Source organism: Anomalospiza imberbis, chromosome 12 (assembly GCF_031753505.1).
Source record: "Anomalospiza imberbis isolate Cuckoo-Finch-1a 21T00152 chromosome 12, ASM3175350v1, whole genome shotgun sequence".
Taxonomy (NCBI): Eukaryota; Metazoa; Chordata; class Aves; order Passeriformes; family Viduidae; genus Anomalospiza; species Anomalospiza imberbis.
The window spans coordinates 10,915,504-10,928,363 of NC_089692.1; positions in this window are offsets into that span (position 1 = coordinate 10,915,504).

Below are 12,860 nucleotides of genomic sequence, written 5' to 3' on the forward strand. Positions count from 1 at the left end.
GTGGAGATTAAGTAGATGGCTACAGCAGTAGAGTAACAGCAGAATGCAAAGTATCAGCAGCACCATCAGCTGCTTTAAAGGTGCTGTAGGCAGTAGGAAAGCTTCCCTGTTGGGTCCACCCTACTGATCCCGCAAATTTGGTAAACTTCATGGAAATTTAATAATGCTGCTGCATTGTGTTTGCCTGCTGAGCAAACAGCCTGGTGCTGCAAGGCACATATGTGATAACTTACAAGGGGTTTTTGGAAGATACAGTAACTGCTGCTACTCAAGCCTGGGGTCATTAAGCTGAAGAGAGCATATACAGTGTACATCCTCAAGGTAAATACTATCTAGAGGTAAGGATGAGTTTCAAAGCAGTTCCTGACAGTTGGTAAAGTGCCTTACTTAGTAAGCACATCTTATCAAACACTCTTTGATTCCCTATGCCAATTCACACATGAAGAACTGAATTAGTCTGAGCTAGAATCTGTCATGATATATAACTAACATATTTCTGCACTTTTATGTTAGCATAAATAAAAATTGAGTTATTTTGTTGGGCTTCTTGTTCGCCCTGTCTCTTCCATTTAGCACTCTGAGTTGGAAATCCCAACTAATTATGGAATACACATTTCTGAGGAAATGGCAGAGATGGCACCCCTTCCCTGCAGAAAGGATATTTTTATTATGGCTTAGAAGCAATCCAAAACACACACACTGCTGCTGCACTTTCGGCCTGGCAGTGAAAAGGGACGCAAATCAGAGCAGGAATGATCCAGGTTTCAACATATACAATGAACTTATTTAATAAGAATAAAAAGAAACATTTCAAAAACAATTACTGCTGCCTTTGGATCCTGGAACTTGAAAGAAAACCGCAGCTGCGTTGCTCATTCCAGCAGCTCACAGTTCACAGGGTAAGCAGCGCTCGTCAATATGAATCAGCTGTGAAAGGCAGGGCTGTGCTTGGACTTCAGTTTAAATTGGCCATCCCTGCAATATTGTTATTACAGTTAATAAAAACTGTTGCCTAACACTTTGACCACAGACCAGAGGAGCCGGGGTGGGGTGGGGCTGGGGAAAGGGTATGTGTCAGGGGGCAACACTTAATGTGAAAAGTATTTGAAGGAAGGTGGTTCTGTGGGTTACTTCTGGAGGTGACAGTCTCACTTGAATATTGATTCCCTATGTGACAGAAAATGTGAAAGAGATATTAAATGAATTTCAAGTGTGCTTCAATAGCAGTTTACCAATAATAAGCAACTAGTGAGGGAGAAGCTTTCTTCCTCTTTGTCAACAATATATGGACTATCAAAGGGCAAATAACATATCAGAAAAGCAAAAACATTCACTTTTTTTTTTCCCTTCTTTGAGGCCAGGAACCAGCATTATTCTTATGGCTCTTATGATTTCCTCTGTTTAGCTTAACTGTCTCCCATCCTGACTCTCTTTTATAACAATTAGATTATTTTTGACTACATGTAGAGGATAATGATAATAATAATAATGATTAGCATGATAATGTGCTATAGTTATAGTACATACCAGTGACCAGGACAGCTGCAGTACCTGCCGGGCAAGGATCACAGCAGGCCCTTTAATACAGGTAACCAACATGCAGCAGCATTTATATTGTGTTTCAGGCTCCCTGGGCAGTCTGAAGTGAGGGCACCGAGAGTGGAGAGCGCCAAATGCTGCCATCAGCCTTCTCCTCTTGGTGTGCAGCCACATGGAAACAAATGGAGATCATGGCGCAGACCATCAAAAAAACACACACTTTGTCCTGAAGAAGCCTCCCACAGTAGAGAAAAATACTGACTTCACAAAGACTGAGCAAATCCAAATGTGAATGGGTGCTTGGAGACAACCTCCCACCAGATGAAAACAGTGTTGATCCAATACAGCCTGAAACGCCCCCAGAGCTGTGCTTGATACTGGAAATGTTTGCTATGTCAAGGCACAGCCCATTCAGAATGAAAGTTTTGCTGTCAAGCTATTTGGAGGTATAACTGATGTATCCCATAGTCTCTGCTCCTGCCTCCACAACACAAAATGGTTTAAAAACATCAGCATCTCATACTCAGAGAGGATAAAAAAGAAACACTATATTAACAAAGGGGTTCAGACTATGCTTTCCAGAGGAAAGACAGACAAGGCAAAGCTGTGAGGATGACCAAGAATGACAGCTAAAGCCCTTGCCCTGTGAAGCAGCAAACCAGACTTCAAACACACAAAAGTCAACTCCATTAGGATCAATCTGTAGAGGGCCAGGCTGCATGCCAGAAACAGAGCAGCTCAGCTCACCAAGAGTGTGTTTACATGGCAGCCAGAGCACTAACAAAGGTGCTTGGCTACACCTGAGCCAGCTGCACATTTGCTGGCCCAAGGGCAGCCCATGGTGAGCAGCACACAGAACCCAGCACAGCTCAGCACTCCAGTGCTTCCTCAGGTGAGCACATTTTGTAACCCACACCAAAACAGCTGGATTGCTACCAGTCTTTGATCTGCCCATCCAAATGTTACTCAGCCACGTCTAAAAAGGCTGCAAACACTTCTTTGTCATCATTGTGGACATAACCTTTATGGCAGAAAGCAATCAGGAGGATATGCAATAACAAATTAACAATAAAAGCCAAGCTCTCTTCCATGACACAAAACAAGCAAAAGAATAAACGTAAAGAACAGATTCCAAAGGGCTGGCAGGTATATCTCCAGTGGGAGTGGAGTGAAAATTGTCTGCACTTCTTCCGAGGAACTCTAGCCAGGATGATTAGTTGGTGTTCATTAAATAAGTTCTGTTGACCAATTTTTGTTATCTCATCATTATTTTTCTTTATTAAAAAATTAGGCTGGTTAAGTGCTATCAGTAGGATTATCTATAACCTACTGAGGTAATGGTTTTCTATGCTAATGTAAATGTGATCACTGTGCAAGTTAAACGACCTCTGCCCCTCGCCCCCACTAGCTGCTAATGAAAGAACACATTTAAGAGACAATTATTAGGTTAATTTCCTTACTTGAATGCTGACATTGATGCTGTGCTCTTGTTATTAGATCTACCTCCAGGTAGTAGCAATGCAAGTGAAATAAGAAAGAAGGTAGTTGGTAGGCATTGCATTGGAAAGCTTAAGGTGCTCATTATCAAAGGTGAAGAGCCCTGTAAATTTAAAAAAAAAAACAACTTCACAATCATTAAATAACACAAAGCTATCAAAGAAGAATCTGTGGAAGACAAATTCAAAAATAAGAAATTAAGAATGTGAAACTAGTGATCATATGTGATAAGAAAACACTACTTTTGGAAAACATGCAGATTCAGTACCTATTTGTCACTTGTGCTGAGGCAGTCCCAGCCATAAACTACTCCCCGCAGAAGAGGCTTGTCCACTTAAGACCAATCTTATAAACAAGCGAAGTGATGCACAGAAAGAGAACTGGAGAAAGTACTGTGTTTTGTGTGGTGAGGAACTGCCAGTTTCTGATTTAGAAGGCAAAATCAGTGTTCTATTATTTGAAAGTCATTATGTGTGGCAAGGCTCCCATTGCAAGTCCAGAGGTGCCCAAGCTCTCAGCATGCCCACACCCCCCACCATAGGCTAATGGGGCAGCAGGTGGGCTGGTGGAGAAACTTTCTGCTCTTCGTGGCCTACAGCCACCATCAGAGCAAAGCCTTCCCTCCTGCTCCAGTCCTACAGCCACCATCAGAGCAAAGCCTTCCCTCCTGCTCCGGTCCTACAGCCACCATCAGAGCAAAGCCCTCCCTCCTGCCCCTGGTCCTACAGCCACCATCAGAGCAAAGCCTTCCCTCCTGCCCCTGGTCCTACAGCCACCATCAGAGCAAAGCCCTCCCTCCTGCCCCTGGTCCTACAGCCACCATCAGAGCAAAGCCCTCCCTCCTGCCCCTGGTCCTACAGCCACCATCAGAGCAAAGCCTTCCCTCCTGCTCCAGTCCTACAGCCACCATCAGAGCAAAGCCTTCCCTCCTGCTCCAGCCCTACAGCCACCATCAGAGCAAAGCCTTCCCTCCTGCCCCTGGTCCTACAGCCACCATCAGAGCAAAGCCTTCCCTCCTGCTCCAGTCCTACAGCCACCATCAGAGCAAAGCCTTCCCTCCTGCCCCTGGTCCTACAGCCACCATCAGAGCAAAGCCCTCCCTCCTGCCCCTGGTCCTACAGCCACCATCAGAGCAAAGCCTTCCCTCCTGCCCCTGGTCCTACAGCCACCATCAGAGCAAAGCCTTCCCTCCTGCTCCGGTCCTACAGCCACCATCAGAGCCAAGCCTTCCCTCCTGCTCCGGCCCTACAGCCACCATCAGAGCAAAGCCCTCCCTCCTGCCCCTGGTCCTTTGCACCAGCTGACAGTAGAGGCTCCCCATGCTTGAACCTCTTCAGCACCAGCTGTTTGAGCACCTCAGCACATGGTACTGCCCTGAGCCTTGCAAACTATGCCTCATCACATGTGTCCACCTAACCCAAAGCTTCCTTAAGGCTCAAGAACCAGAGGATGGCCCCAGTTTGCTGCTAGGGAGAGGTACTAATGGAATCACAGAATAAGCATAAGTCAAGCAAAGAAGCAGCAAACCAAAATTTTCCTGCTAGGAGCACCTCTTCATGCACCTATGCTCTTGCAGTCCCACTTTCCCATACACAGTTCGTCCACCACCTGTGTATACAAATAATTTTCTGTTTATGAAGAGCAAGAAAAACGTGACTGACTAAAACACCACACCCACACACTCTCCCAGATCTCTATAGCACTGCCACAAGGTTTCTAGCTGCTGTCACTCTCTGTTTATTGTCAGTGAAAGAGCAATGGATTGCTCTTGCTTTCTGCTGATGGCCTGCTAGCCCCCAGGGGAGAAAACATAGACTAATCTGGAAGATTAGCAGGCTATGGACCAGGCAATCACAAGCTCCCACCCTATCTGTAAGTGCACTTGAACCAACAGCCTGCCTGGCAGGAAATTCTGATCATGCACATCTTCTGTCAGACCCTGAAGACTCAGATCCCACAGAGGCAAAGATCTGCACTTTTGTCATGGTGACAAGCTGCATACAGATCTCATCATGAGCAATCCCTCACTGCTGGCTAAATTGAAATAAATGGATGCGATGTTTCTTGAAGGGAACACCCCCCCCAAAATAATCTCTAAATCCATTCACTTCTATCCAATGCAAAAGTCATAGCTAGTTCTGCAGTGCAGGGCACATCCTTCCAGTGGGCACATTTCCATCTCGCCCCAAGCACACAAGTAAAGAGAGCTGTGTTCACACAGGGAGAGCAGCATCACAGACGCTGCTCATGAGTCCACCAGCAGCAACCAAAGCTCCATCTCCTCCCCACAGCAGTGCCTTTAGCCAGAAAGAGACTTATCAGACTCCCCTGGTAAGGGAACGCTCTAGCTGGGAACCAGCAGCTTTCCTGGATTATTTTTGCAGGGTTTATGTTGTTGTTGTTTGGGCTTTTTGTTTTGATTGCTCAAAATTTTTCTGGGAAAAAAACGTATATTGGGAAATCCAGGTTGTTTTATGAAGGAAGAATGTTCTTCGCTGGTGCAAATGGTGGCCAGTGCATTGCTCTGCACTGAGAAGCGGAAATATGTACACGCCTATTTTTACCCTGCCAGGCTGGTGCTCTGTGCTCTTAAACACATCTCCTCAGCCCTTGGGATGTAAAGATCTTGGGGCCATGGACCATCTCATTACATCTGGCAGGGAGAACAAGGAAATCCCAAACCCAGAAGCAATATGTTGATGATTACCTTAGAAACATTTTTTATAACTTAAATTCAAATATCAACAATTGGTTGTTGCGGGCTGCCCTGGCCTGAGTCCCGCAGGGTGACCCGCTGCTGGTTAGTCGACGGTTGCCCAGATAGTGTCCTGAAAGCTCCACCAAGGATGAGAGGACTCTCAGGCTATATGAATCCACGTGGGTTTATTGGAGGAAGTCTTAGGGCAAAGGAAGCAGGATGGGAGCAGGAGGACAACCACACATGAAGGGGAGAGCTCTGAGAGCAGCTGTTGGAGGAGGGACCAGGGCATATAACTGGGGGTAGGTAGGAGGGGTCAGGATACAAACAGTCCAGTGAGGGAAGGGTGCAGGGCAGGAGTTGGGATGGGGTGACATGAACAGGACCAATGAGGGAGAAGGGAAGGAGTGGTTTTCCGAGGGAACCAACGATGGAACCGAGAACAAAGAACTTTCTAGAACTGGGGGGGAGTACAACAGATGACAGACATAAACTCATTTGCATGGGGACGCAGGGAACTCTGGGAAAATGCCTTGCCCTCTCACTCTGAGTTAAACAAATGTGTTCTCCCAGGGCATCCCTGAGCCACTTTCCCCAGAGGCATCTCCCACAGGTTGTACCTTTGGGATTCTCTCTTTCACCCTAGTGCTTGCTCTGCTAAGAAATTTGGAGGGCAGTCCAGATTCCATTTACAACTATGAAAAAACTCTAGCTGACAGAAGTCCCACCGCCATTTGAAATGCTGATTACCACTACCCAAAGAGAAAAAGAAGCCATAATAAAAACTAATCTGTGTAAATTTGAATTCTATATGCAATAAAGTTCACCAAAACCCATTCTCCTATTTTGCTAAGGCACCAAAATAATTGCAAGTATGATTTTACAAAGGTATCTTTTATCATTAGTTTAGAATTTTGTTTTTTCTGAGCCATAAATAAATTTAAATAAATTAATATAAAATAATTAATATAAAATCATTTCACATTAGAATTATTATATTTTTAATGTATAAGAAAAAAGCCCTTTAAACTTTATATTCATATACTATATTTAACATTTAATTTTTAATATACAAATTCTGAAAAGGCAAATGTGTAATACAATTAATACTCAAAGAAAATCTGAGTTTGCACTAGGGTTTTTTTCCTTACTGTTTTAGCCCTTCAACAGGTATTAGTTTAAATGGGTTTTACTGTCTATTTTACAGACATACCAGTAGAAAATGAAACATTTAAATATGCAAGATTTAGCTAATCCTCCAACACACAGCCTATGGACTTGGTAGGATTATCCCTTATTATAACGCCGTTAGAACTGATACAAAATTGCAGTGAGATTAAACACAAGAATTTCTAAAAATGCATCCCTCTGTCTCCTCCATTTTATCATGCAAAAATATTTAACATTTTGAAGCATTCCTTTATAAGTCTCTAAAAATAATTGGTGCAGAATTCTAACATTTATATAATCATGCAGCATTACTTTATGCAGTAAACACTAAACCTAACATTTAAAGCTAGAACTTTTCCCCTCAATCTAATGCAGCACTCTAGACATTGAGGAAAACAGTGGAATATTTTAATATATTTTCTGATTTGTTAGAAAAAACATAATATGTGGAAACACTATTTCATCATATGTGGAAGCACTATTTTATTTTTTCATTTAAACATTTTAGAGCTACTGTATTATTTAAAGTCTCATCTTCTTCCTTATCATGAGCTGCTAAATTTCTTTTCAAATATAATACTGCTAGTTAAAGATCCACTCCACTGAGGGACCCAAGTTCATTTGCATCCATTGGCTATGCTAAATGCTCAGCCTAACAGATGGGAATCTAATTGCAGACCTGTTGTCTGGACATTGTTAACAAATGCAGAAGTAGCAATATACAGGGCTTTTTGGAACTGAATTTGGTCTGGCAGCAGGGGAACTCCAGTTAATTACCAGCATCTGAATTTCTTGTTTAATGCAGGCAAAGGCAAAAATAGAAGTACTCAGACTCAGAAGGACTGAAAACTGATCAGAAAAAACACAGACATTAGATCATCCAAAGCAGCTGTTTTGGAAAACAGGGATAAGGGTTCCATGACTATACAGTGCAAAACTCCATTTTTGTGAAGTGGCTTCCATGTGAGAAAAAGAGACAACTGTAAATACAATCATGTAAAAATTATTAAGCTTGCATAGAAAGACACTGTCTCTACAGTGATACATCAACTCTAAACATCATAAATGGAGGTATTAGTATTAGAATTAATAGAGCTCTAAAAGGCAAGATTGAATTTATTTGGTGATTTTGCTTTGAGTCTCAGAAACAGCAGGGAGATGAGATTGTCTGCAGAAAGCATTCAAATTACCAAAATCTGTAATTTAAAAAATATTTTCTTTGTTAAATGAAAAGGCATTTGCTCTTGTAAAAAATTATTTCTGCTGTTTTCACCCCAAAATGCTGAAAGAGAAACCAAGACTATTGTAGCAATGTTTACAAACCAACACATCCTCACACCTTTTGTTGCACTGCAAATGGACACCAGTTTTCTATGGCACTTCCCTGTTCAAACTACTCTCTTGAGCAATTATGTATTTCCAAAGCACTCAACCCTGTCATTGTTTAATAATTTGAGTTTCCTGCATTTTTTGCAGGGTTTCTGTTGTTGTTTGGGCTTTTTGTTTAGTTTGTGAAGATTTTTTTTTTGAGGTTTTTGTTTGGTTTTGAGTTTTTGGTGTGTTTTTGGTTAGTTGGTTGGGGTTTTTCTAAGTCAGGGATCTAGAAACAAACCATGGTCTGTTTATATCTCTCTTTCAATGCTCATGTGATTTTTTGCAAAAGGCCTATCAGGAACCTGGAAACCTACACAGTGTTGTAATATCCAAGTAGAACCTTTAAAAAATTGAATTTTTTTTACTCTGTCAGATTACATTTTGATGGGTGACAGGTAGAAAAGCCTCAAAAAAGAACAATACAGAACTAGCATTTAACAAAACCAACAATCTAGAAATCATATATTTTTCTCAATGACAACACTAAAAAAGAAGGAAAACAGGCTGTTTCCATGGAATTAATAACTGGATCACAAAGATTTCACTGACTGACTCCTAGACAGCAGATGAAGGGTCTGAAGCTGACACCCACCATGCTGATCCCACCACTTGCTACCAGTTGGCAGAACTGAACTGTCAAGGACTGTGATGGGCTTTACATTAATGGACTTTAGATGGGATGCTTAGAAAATTTCACTTTCTCCTCCCTCTGGGTTGTTTTATTCTAATAAAATAGTTTTTAAAATTCTCTGCATATTTTCTGGTTTCATTAACTGATATTAATTGCTGTTCAATCTCAGCCCTTGCTATGGTGCAACTTTTCAGGTATCAGAAGTACAGAAAATGACAGACATTTGTTTTAATGGTAGGAAAGTGATACCAAGAAGTCATGAGGTGTTTTAGAAAATGCAGTTGTTGTTCATGAATGAGTTTCAGGCTTTAAGACCATTTTGAGCTGCCTGGAATTATTCTGCTGAAGACTATTTGGCCAAAAAAATCTGATAATTCATAAATTCATATAAAACGCAACAGTACTTTGTCAAGGCTAAAAAAAAAAAAAAAAGAAAAAGTCACACACCACACACTGAACTTGACACAAAGCCTCCAGAGTCAATGGAAGGAATCTGTACATCATGCTACAGATAGCATAACCTGATGTAAGGATCTGTTTCACAATTTCTTAGAGTCACAAAATCACAGAAAGGCTTGGGTTGGAAGGGACCTTAAAGACCATCTAGTCTCACCCTCCTGCCATGCACGGGGATGTCACATCCTACATTTGTTGTTCATCAACTCATTGGACCAGCTTACACGAACAGCACAGCCCAAGGAGGCAAGCATCATAAACTTAAACTCAAAATGGGATATTATAAGCAAACACAATTTTAATTCTGTTTCCTGCTTTATTCAGATTGCCTCATATACAAATTTCATGAACATTTTATAACATGCATTTCTTAAAGATATCAGTGGTAGCCATTGCAGTTACAGCCTGCAATCAGTTAAAATGATATCAAATAAATTCAAAATATTAGAAAACTATGTGAATATCCACTGTAAAATACATACATTGGAGGAAAAAGGGGTCACCCTGACTAGAATCTTAAATAATCATTAAGATTTGTCACTAAACACATATTTTGCTACCCAACATATTTAATTTGACTAACCCTGCTTGGTTTTAATGAGCTTTCATAAGAGCATAGGGAAATTGAACTGTCACAATTCAGAGACATTTTTATTTCTTTGCTTGTGTGGTTGAAGTCCCTATTCTCAGCAGTGCTTTTGCTCTTTTATTTTTATATTTCCTGAATACTTCATCCTTTTAAAAGTAATCCATTTCTTTATCACCCCTTTTTGAGCTCAGGCATGCTGCAGACAGTTGAGTGACGAAGATGACGTGGATTGGAGGTGTTTAGCTTTGTAATTTCATCCTTGAATTTTGTGATTACTAACAGGACAACTTTTTTAATTTGCTCTTTTGTCTCGATTCCCCTGGCTGACAATCTGCTCTGTGAGCTAGGCTTTTTAATCAATCACCTAGATAATCAAATGTCACTGGCTATCTGCTCCGTGTAATTACTTTTGCAATTAAAAATCAACCTCAAGTTGCCTCATCTAATTAGAGGGATGGGCAGATTTTCATCGAGATTGATTTTTTAATAAATATTGACTTAAAATGCCATAATCTCATCATATTCTTTCATTTTCTTTGTACCAAAAATCAAACAAATGGAAGAATTAACAAGCAGAAAGATTCATAGGACTTCAAAGGCTTTTTCTAGTTGAGACATACAAAATTGTGCTATACAGAATCCTAGCTTATCTCAGTCTAATAACACTCAAAAGCTCCTACCTTTTATTAGAAAAAGGATAAAGCAGTTGCACAATTATATATTTCACTTTCTGAAGTTTATATTTAACTTTCCAAATGAATTAATAAACTCTATACTTACAATTATATTATGACAAAAATATTGCATGGGTTTTACTGAAGTACAATGTATTTCAAAAGTAATTCACTTCAAATAAATAATAATATTGAGAATTCCTGTTTCTCCAACACACCTACCAAGATGTGGTTTTATTTTTTTCCCTAAAGAGCACTTAATTTGAGGATGCTTTTTATCCCTTTGTGTCAATAAGACTACAACATCCACTATTTTACTGATCACAAGGAAAATAAGGTTTGTGGCAAATAGCTGTGTAGAAAAGTAGAAGCAATATCCTAGAAAGAGCTGAAAGATCCTACTTTTATACACAGGAAAAGAGAATATTTTTGAATCTATTAAAATATTGATAAAACAGCAAAACAGTGTGGAAGGCATCACCAGGAATAGAGCCTACCTTCTTTTTCTTATTTCTGACATGGAGTCAATTCTCTGCCTGACCTTGAACACTTTGAACTCATTGAACCTCAGGAGGATGTTTCAACAGCAGCAGTAGCAGGTCCTGGTGGTGCCAAGACCAACACTGCACTTGAAACACACGTCCTTGTGCCTGCAGGAGCCATAACCTCCCTGGGGCTCCTGAGGTGTTGGAGCAGCACATCTCCTCTCCTGCAGCTGCAGAGCCATGCTTGGCAGGCAGGACAGATTCCCACTTCCTTCCCACCCCCTGTGGGAACTGTTAGTACTTGGGGCAGACCCTTTTGTCAAAGGGATGCAGAAATTTTGCCTGTCTTGTTATCACTGTGCTTGGTGTTGCTTTTTGACACTTCTCTGGAACACACCCAACCTTGTTTAAGAATACAAAGATACAGATGGCAAGACAAAACTGCACAGTGACTCATCCATGAACACAAGAGAAAATTTGTGTCTGTCAACAGTAGATGAATGTTCCATCTTATTTGCTAAAAGAAGCCAGTTTGCCTAATAGTTGTTGATGACCCCAAGATAAGCTCTTTAATGTATATATGTACCTCAGTCATCCAGATCTCTACAAAGCAGTTATTATCGTTTTAAATGAATGAATAGACTTTGAATGTGCTATCCTATTCAGATTATAATGATGGAACAGGATACCACAATTATAGCTGCTGGAGGAGTATGCTCTGCTTTATACTGCAGCCAGGTCCAGAATACGGTATTTCCACTGGAAACATCAGCAGGTAAAGAGTGCTTCACAATACCTGTTGAGATATTCATTAACCTCTGATTTGCTACCAATAAGAATATATAATATCAACAGTCATACAAGGTATTTTTCCCTGTAGTACAGGGGTCTGAACTACAATACTTTTCTCAAGTGAAACACTCAGCTCCTTGTTCTTTCCTGATGAGAGTGGGCTACCCTAAACCAAGAGAACAATAACCACCAGATTCTGAAGGGGATAAAGTGGGAGGAAAGAATATAATCCAGTCCCTTTTAGATTAACTACATGGAGTCCCTATTACAGCAGTGCTACCAGTCTGGTAACAATATCACAAGCACTTTACAGTGAATAACAACGCTGTGGTTGTGTCAAGCAAAACAGCACTGGCATCTATGCTGCCCATACATTGCCAATACATTTACTTTTGTTGGCTGCACAACAAAAATGAAAGTAATTACATCTGGGGAAAAAATAACTGCTCAATGTCCTGAATCACAGTATGCTGAGCATGAGCTAGCCAAACCAGCTCCCTGTCAGTGGTCTGGAATCTTTGCTCTGGATCAGCCACCTTGACATAATTTCCCAGCCCTTCTGTCCAGAGCTCAGTTTCTGTCCCTGTAGTGACCAGGGAAAAGCAGGTGTATGTGGCACCTCTTGTCTTCTCAGCAGTCATTGAATGCCACCCTGCAGAGGCCTAAGGAAGAGGCCAGAAAGGGCTGTGGACAGAGAAGAGGTGTTTCAGGAGATCTGCAAGCCATTTGGTTCTCTGTTTATTTGGGGAAAGGAATGCAGATACTAATCAGGCTCTTGGGTTCAGCAGCAGATGTGAAAGTTGCATGCAAATATGCCTTCTCTCCCCCTTGCTAGCAGTATACATCTTCTACACAAAGGCCATCCATATTTACAAAGACTGCATTAGGCCAGGAATTTACATCCTCAGAAAGGATGGCTGAATAAGTGCTGTGCACTCTTGATGGGAGGTGCCTC